The sequence below is a fragment of the Triturus cristatus genome, chromosome 2_2 (genome assembly GCF_964204655.1).
Source record: "Triturus cristatus chromosome 2_2, aTriCri1.1, whole genome shotgun sequence".
Taxonomy (NCBI): Eukaryota; Metazoa; Chordata; class Amphibia; order Caudata; family Salamandridae; genus Triturus; species Triturus cristatus.
Genome location: NC_140582.1, coordinates 1221456165 through 1221464422, shown reverse-complemented (window position 1 = coordinate 1221464422; position 8258 = coordinate 1221456165).

Here is an 8258-nt window from a genome sequence, read left to right as displayed (position 1 = left end):
TGTTCCCCACACAAGACATCTGTTGGGATGATCGGTCGGGGGAGAGGGAGGGTGAGGGGATGGAAGACACGCAACTGATGACCCTTGTTGTGGTTGTCTAGGGTCAACCACTGCAGGTCCTGCACAACCTGGTGAGTAACTAGAACCTGGGCTTTGAGATACGGAGACAACAGATTCCAGTGTTGCAGAATAGGATGCACCATGGGATAGATATGCCGCCAGCTCCAGAGGAACAGAGCCTGAGTGGGCGCCATCTCTCCCCGAAATCCCCAGCCAGTCTTCCTGCAGCAGACAAGAGACAGGCGGGTTGACAGGTGTAACATCAGTATGACCATGCATTCTGGAGTCAGAAAAACCTCCCCAAAGTCGAACCAGAAGAGGGCCCCTATAAACTGCAGAGACCGGGACGATTGAAGTTGGGACTTTGCGGTGTTGCGCAGAAACCCATGAGTGTACAACAGGAACCCATGAGTGTACAACAGGACACACTGACATCTTGGCTTTCCTTAGAAAGAGAAGAGGCAATTAACCAATCGGCGAGGTAAGGAAACACGTGCCAGACGGAGGGGAGAGCAAAACTAGTAATGGCAGCCATCCTCTGAAAAACGTATGTATTGTTGATGAAGAGGGCAGATTGGGATGTGCAAATATGCATCCAACAGATGTAAAGATGCAAGGAGCAGGCCTGGTCTCAACAGGGTGACCATTTTGATCATTATTGCAACCAGGAACTAACTCAATGCCTTTAAATTCAACACAGGGCAGTAGTCCTCTGAAACCTTTTGAACCAGAAAAACTGCCCCTTTGTCCAGTAGTTGCTGAATCTCGTTCAGTAGGGCAAAGAGATGTACTGGATCCAGTGTAATAGTTGTCTCCCAGAAGAACAATACTGGACTCTCCATAAACCCCCAAGTGATACCCCTCAGATACTTCCTGCAAGGCCCAGGCATCTAAAACGTCCTTCTGCCATTGGTTTTGAAAGTCCAGAAGGCGCACTCAAGCAGTTATGCTTTGGGAGGCTGGGGGTAGGCAGCTGAGGAGGAACACTGAAACTGGGATTTGTCTGGATACAGGGTGCCCTGGCCACGACCCCTACCATGAAAGGGCTGGGAAGAACCCATCGCAGAGCCAGAAGGAAAGGTCCTTTTTAAAAGCAAATCCTCTGCCCATTTGAAATGGTCTTGCTGGAGCCATCAATTTGTTCTCCACATATTTATTCATCATATCCTCAAGCTGAGGCCCAAACAGCTTGGGACCCTCAAAGGACAGGCTCATCAAAACAGCTTTTGGACTGTGGCAGCTTTCCAATTGCACATCCACGGATGTCTACGAGCAGCAACACTAGCTGCAGATGCACATACATTTCGACAGGCAGATCAAATAAAAAGGGAACCTGCTGCTCAAACAGTACATCAGATCCGAACAATCCAAACTCATAATTGGCCTGAAAATCTTTAAGCAAGGAGTGCAAAGTACTGCAAGTGTTCACACTAACAGAGAAATTGGCTGAAGCTACACACCATTTAACAGCACCATCCACCTTCCTATCTACCGCATTGGGAGGAGGGGAGGTTCAAAAAACCACATTCCCGAGTGGATATGCCAGGAATCAGGTGGTCTACCTTGACCACAGAATGACATTTCTCTGCAAACTGGTCCACAGGATAACGCCTTGGAAGAAACCATGAGAACGCATATTAGTCCACTTCCATCCACTCATGCGACATCCACCGCCAGATGCCATTATGCAAGGGCTCGAGCTCCGCCTGCTGAGAATTTGCCAGGAAATCCTTCTCCGCCGATGCACAAGCAGCAGGGTGACGCAAGTCTTTCCTAACATGCTTCAAGAGATCTGTCAGCTCAGAACCGTGAACATATCACCCCCACCGACTCGCCTGGTCAGGATCACCCTCCGGCTCCTCCATCGCCTGCCTGAGAATATTAGATGGAGGCTGCCATTCCCAGGCCTTAAACGCTGCCTCCACTGCATTGTCAATCAATTGTTGCAGTGACTGCAAAGAGGGCTGCACTGAAGGACCAGCATCTTCCTCAACAGGCTCCATAGTACTCCAATCACCAACTAAACAAAAAGGTCACGTGACAACACCCAGCGGACGGTCGGGGGAGGATCAGCTCTATGTAATCCCCATGCGCCTCGCGCGGGGAAGCCTGCCAAACATGATACCTCCCGTCTGCCAAGAGGACCGATCTGCTAGTACTGGGAAGAGGCAACCCCAAAAACGCATGCTAAACTAGGATGACCCAAAGCAGAATCTCCAGCAGGGCACAGAAATCATAATGCCCGAGTGCCCCCACCATTGTTCCCTGTAGCTTGCGCGAGGGCGTGCATACTGCCTTTGCCCAGAATGCACACCAATGGTCCATGCGAGACCTAGAGACATTAATGAGCGGTGTGAAAAAATGGTCAGTTTCTTAGGGCCAGTGGCAGTGAATTTTCAATGACCTGTGAAGAAGCAAAATGTGTGTGACGTCAGTGCTCCTCTTGTAGGCACGTGTTTTTTCACTGTGGATGACAAACCTCGGAGCAGGCAGTTGTTACACATTCTTCTCTCACTCTTAGTGCCTGGTTGGTGCCCTGCCTGGATTTTGAAACAGCTTCTGGGAGATGATTCAGGAACAGATGTATTGTCACTGGCACGGACTAAACTTCATATATGTGTCTGTCCTTAAGCGCTACAAAAATCTGCCCAAAATTTGCAGTATGTAAAATTGCACAAAATAAAATATGGATTCTAGCTGCAACCAAAACCCGATCGCATCTTTTAAGTAGACTTAAAGGAGCTCTGATAACAGGAACCAATACTATTCTAGTGGCTAAATTGTACAGCATGATGCTAGAAAACCTCTGCTTGGCCAATTTGAGTGATCCTAGGAAAATACATTGTTTCAATGAGAATCCATTCTGGTGAGTATCAAATATTAGAACACCTTCGGGATGTACACTGTACAAAACACTTCTCTGGTGTTTGATTTAGTCGCTTATAAAGTTGCTCCATGTATAAGAATCTGGGTAATGTATTCTATATGCATGACGAGTAACGTGCCTCTATTGACTTATCACATTGTCATCCGGGCTGGGGTATTAATGTTTGAGTTCATGTTTAAAAATTCTCAAACACCATTTTTAATAAATGCATTTGAAGTAAACTGATGAGCAAAAGTGAAACAGTCACATAACTAACACTGTATATTAGTAGTTGGGTGCTGTTGGAAACGAGGCAGTACTTGTGAGGCCTGCACAAATAACATGACTACATTTGTCCTTCACTGGGAACCTAACACCCTATTGTAGCGATTGACTCTTAGAGGGTAGCGTTTCAGAGCAGCCTAAGGCTTACTCAGGGGAGGTGGTGTAGGCTAGTAATCGCCATTTACCAGTACGCAGAAATAACTCCATAATTGATTGTCCAGTCTATACTTTGCTTTATAAAAGGAAGAGTACATTTATTAACTCCTTCCGTGCTCAGGACGGCTCCTGGCCATCACGAGTCACAGTAGGCATGTGCTCATGATGGCCGGGAGCCATCCGAACGCTGCCGCTCCGCCCACGCAGTATTAATTCCCCACCTGTGCAGGAGAATTAATCAGTGGGCGGAGTTCGGACAGCTCCTGGTCGTCATGAGCACACGCCTACTGTGACTCATGATGGCCGGGAGCCGTCCTGAGTACCCGAGTGCCACGCCCAAGCCCAACCCCAACCCCCCCTCGCACTGCGGCGGAATTTGCCCTGCGGCGAAGGGGTTAAATTAACACTACTCAATACTATGCACCAATTAACAAATATACATAAGCTGTTGGAATTACTTTGTGACATTGCATAACATTCCCACCACTCCTGCAGGATTGAAAGGGGGGGGGGGGGGGGGGAGAAGAGTCTAGTACCACCACTCCCATGTATGCACATAATCTTGCCCCCTAATGCAGTGGGTTGAACAGAAACTGGAGTGAGGGCCTTGCCCACTGGCACCATCCCAGTGGCGACCCACCCCATTATCTCAATAAGCATTTTAAATGGGCACACCTGCCCTGGTGACATAACCCTGACTAAGCATCTCATACTGGCCATACAGTATGCACCTCTACATTTTAGGGGCTAACAGTGTGGGTTGTTCGTCACCGAACGCAGTAGCAAGAAGGAATATGCTACTTACCCGTATGCATCTGTTGTTGACAAGTAGAGCTGCAGATCTACACACTGTGCATAGATCGCCATCTGGTGTTGGGCCTGGATGTTTGCACTTGTTTTTGTCTTGGAAAGTCTTTGGAAGTCACGAGGTATGTGACTCCTCCTTTGGATCATAGTGCGCATGGACATCTGCTCCATCCTCAGATTTTTTTTCACCAGCAGGGAAATGATCGAGCTTAGTAAGAAACAGGAAAGATGCCCATGTGTGGTGTATCTAAGTAAGATAATACTGGAACAGATAAAGGTAGCCGGGGAGGCGGGTGGGCATGTGTAGATCTGCAGCTCTACATGCCAAGAACAGATGCATACTGGTAAGTAGCATATTCCGTTCGAGGCATATGAGCTGCAGATTACACACTGTGCATAGATTGTAAAGCAGTATCCCCTCCTAGCGGCGACCACCATAATCTGTTGCAGTAGTTTGAAATAGTGTTTAGAGTACAGCCTGGCCCACACTAGCCTGTTTAGTTTGCACATCGACACAATAGTGTGTTGTGTATGTGTGCAGTGTAGACCATGTAGCTGCTCTGCAGATATCTAAAGGAATGTTTCCTAAAAATGCCATTGAAGCCCCTATCTTTCGTGTACAGTGGGCTTTAAGAGGAACAGATAATGTACGTTTTGCTTTGTGGTAACAAATCTGTATGCATTTGACAATCCACCTAGCTATCCCAGATTTTGATATGGGGTTGCCCTTGTGTGGTGGTGAGAAAGTCACTAATAGTAGTTTGGTCTTACGAAAGGGTTTTGTTCTCTCTATGTAGTATAGTAGTGCTCTTTTAACATCTACGGTGTGAAGAGCTCTTTCTGCAACTGTTCGTGGCTGCGAGAAGAATACAGGCAGCTCTACAGATTGAGTGTGGAAGGGAGAAATGACTTTAGGGAGGAATTTAGGATTAGTTCGGAGAATAACTTTATTAAGATGCATCTGGATAAAGGGTTCTTGAATGGTTAGTGCTTGTAGTTCACTAACTCTTCGTAGAGAAGTAATGGCTACGAGGAAAGCAGTTTTCCATGTTAAGAATTGTAGCTCACATTTATGTAGAGGTTCAAATGGAGGCCCCATTAGTCTTGTGAGAACGATATTTAAATTCCACACAGGGGAAGGTGGTACTCTGGGGGGAATTATTCTCTTGAGTCCCTCCATAAAGGCCTTTATGGCAGGTACTCTGAAAAGTGAGAGATGCTGTCTATTTTGTAGATATGCCGCTATGGCAGCAAGATGCAATATGATAGAGGTATAGGCTAGGTTGCATCTTTGGAGGTGTAGTAAGTAGCCTATGATGTGTTGGATAGACACATCTAGGGGATTAGTGTTGTTGTTATGGCAGTACACTACAAATCTTTTCCACTTGGCTGCATAGCATGCTCTAGTGGTAGGCCGTCTAGTTTCTTTGATGACGTTCATACAGTCAGGAGCAAGGTTAGAGTAACCAAATTCTAGGACTTCAGGAGCCAGATCGCTAGATTGAGCTGAGCTGGGTCCGGGTGTTGGATCTCTCCTTGGTTCTGGGTTAAAAGGGGTGGAGAGAGGTGTAGTTTTTGGTGCGGAACTACTGAGCATTCCAGTAGTGCGGTGTACCACGGTTGTCTGGCCCAAGTTGGAGCAACTAGGATGAGCATTAAGGAGTGTTGCTGTAGTTTGCGCACCACTAGCGGAATGAGTGGTAGAGGCGGAAAAGCGTACGCAAATCTGCCTGACCAGTTCATCCATATCGCATTGCCTTTGGACAATGGGTGAGGATAACTGGCAGCGAAGTTTGGGCATTTGGCGTTTTCTTGGGTGGTGAAGAGTTCGATCTGTGGTTGCTCCCAGATTTGAAAAAACGGTTGAAGAAGTTGTGGATGAAGTTCCCACTAGTGGATTTGTGGTGTTTGACGGCTCAAGAGATCAGCTATTGTGGTTTGGACTCCTGGGACATGTTGGGCTAGGAGAAAAATGTTCTGAGGTATAGCCCACCTCCATATGCTCTGTGCAAGCTGAGAGCTGCAGAGTGTGTCCCGCCTTGTTTTTGGATATAATACATGGCTGTCATGTTGTCGGTGCAGACTAAGACAGTCTTGCCTGATATTTGTTTTTGAAATGCTTTTAAGGCTAGGAATATGGCTAGTAACTACAAGTGGTTGATGTGGAGTAGCTTTTGTTGAGGTGTCCACCTGCCCTGCATGGTGTGATGTAGTAGGTGAGCTCCCCAGCCGGAGAGCGATGCGTACGCTGTCATGACTATTTGAGAAACTGGCTCTTGGTGTTCCACCACTGCAGAGAGCGATGGGTACGACCGTCTACCAACACCAGATCTGTTAGCTGACCTTGAGCCTGGTTCAATTGGCGTGCTAAGCACTCTTGGAGAGGACACAACTGGAGTCTTGCATGAGGCACTATTAATATGCAAGAGGCCATCATCCCTATGAGTTGCATGAACACATGAGCTGGAGGAGTGTGTTGCATTTGGAATCTGGTGAGAAGAGCTTGGATGCTCACTATACGGGCGGGACTGGGGTAGGCGAGTGCTCTTGAGGTGTCTATTGTGGCACCGAGGTATTTTTGCGTGTGGGACGGTTGCAGCTGGGACTTGGCGTGATTTATTGTGAACCCCAAGTCGTGAAGTTGTTGAATAGTGGCGTGAGTGTTGTACACACTGATTTTACAATTTGGCTTTTATAAGCCAGTCGTCTAGATATGGGAAGACATGTGTTGTCTTCTTAGGTGTGCTGCCACCACTGCTAGGCACTTGGTAAACACTCTTGGTGCTGTGGTGACTCCAAATGGGAGTACTTTGAATTGATAGTGCTGACCGTCCACTACGAATCTGAGATATTTTCTGTGAGCGCTGTGAATGGGAATGTGGAAATAGGAGTCCTTGAGGTCTAGAGTAGCAAGGAAGCCGCCCTGGGAAAGCAGAGGGAGGACCTGCTGAAGTGTGACCATGTGGAAGTGGTCTGAATGTATGTATAGGTTTAGGGGCCTGAGATCTAAAATAGGCATTGGAGATCCGTCCTTTTTTGGTATGAGAAAATAGAGGGAGTAGACTCCATTGTTTTGTTGGAGCAGGGGAACTGGTTCTATTGCACTTTTTTGTAGGAGGGAGATAACCTCCTGCTTTAACAGTAACAAATGTTCTTGTGACATTGGACGGTGTTTTGGTGGTATGCTTGGGGGGGGTAGATGTTAGTTCGAGACAGTAGCCTGATTGAATGATTTCGTGGACCCACCTGTCTGAAGTGATGTTTATCCAGGCAGGGAGAAATTGGTGGAGTGTTCCCCCGACTGGAGTGGAATAATCGGGGGGAAGTGGAGGGAAGTCATAGGGTAGGTGTGGAGGCAGAGCGGGAGTTGTTTTTGCCTCTGCTGTTATTCCCCCTGTAACCACCCATTCGGTAACCTCTTGTAAAGGTGGATTGTGCTGGAGCTTTGTAAGAGGTGGAGGGGCTATCAGAGGAGTAGCCTCGATTGGTGCTTCTAAAGGATGAGCGATGAAAGGACCGCCTGGGAGCTTGCGATTGCAAGGCTCCCATAGATTTGCGGGTGGCTCTATCCTTCATTTTCTCGAGGGATACGTCTACATTGGGGCCCAAATAGGTGTTGCTCATCAAAAGGCTGATTGAGTATAGAACTCTGTACTTCGGGTTTAAAACCCGATATATGTAAACAGGCATGCCTGCGCAAAAGGACACTGGTGTTGATTGCCCTTGAGGCGGTATCTGCTGCGTCTAGGGCACAGCAGATGGAGGTGTTCGTGATGGTCTTACCCTCTTGGATTAATTCACTGGCCCTGTTTTTATATTGGTCAGGGAGGTGCTGCATTATGGACTCAAGCTGGTCATAATGTGCCCTGTCATACCTGGCTAGGAGCGCTTGGGTGTTAGCAATGCGCCAAATATTTGCTGCCTGTGACGCTGTGCGTTTGCCAGAGGCGTCTAGGAGTTTTGATTCCTTGTCTGGTGGTTGTGCGTCACCTGACGTTTGGAAATTTGCTCTCTTCCTGGCATTAGAGACTACTAGGGAGTCTAGTGGTGCGGGGCCCTTAATGTATACTGGGTCAGTAGGGGT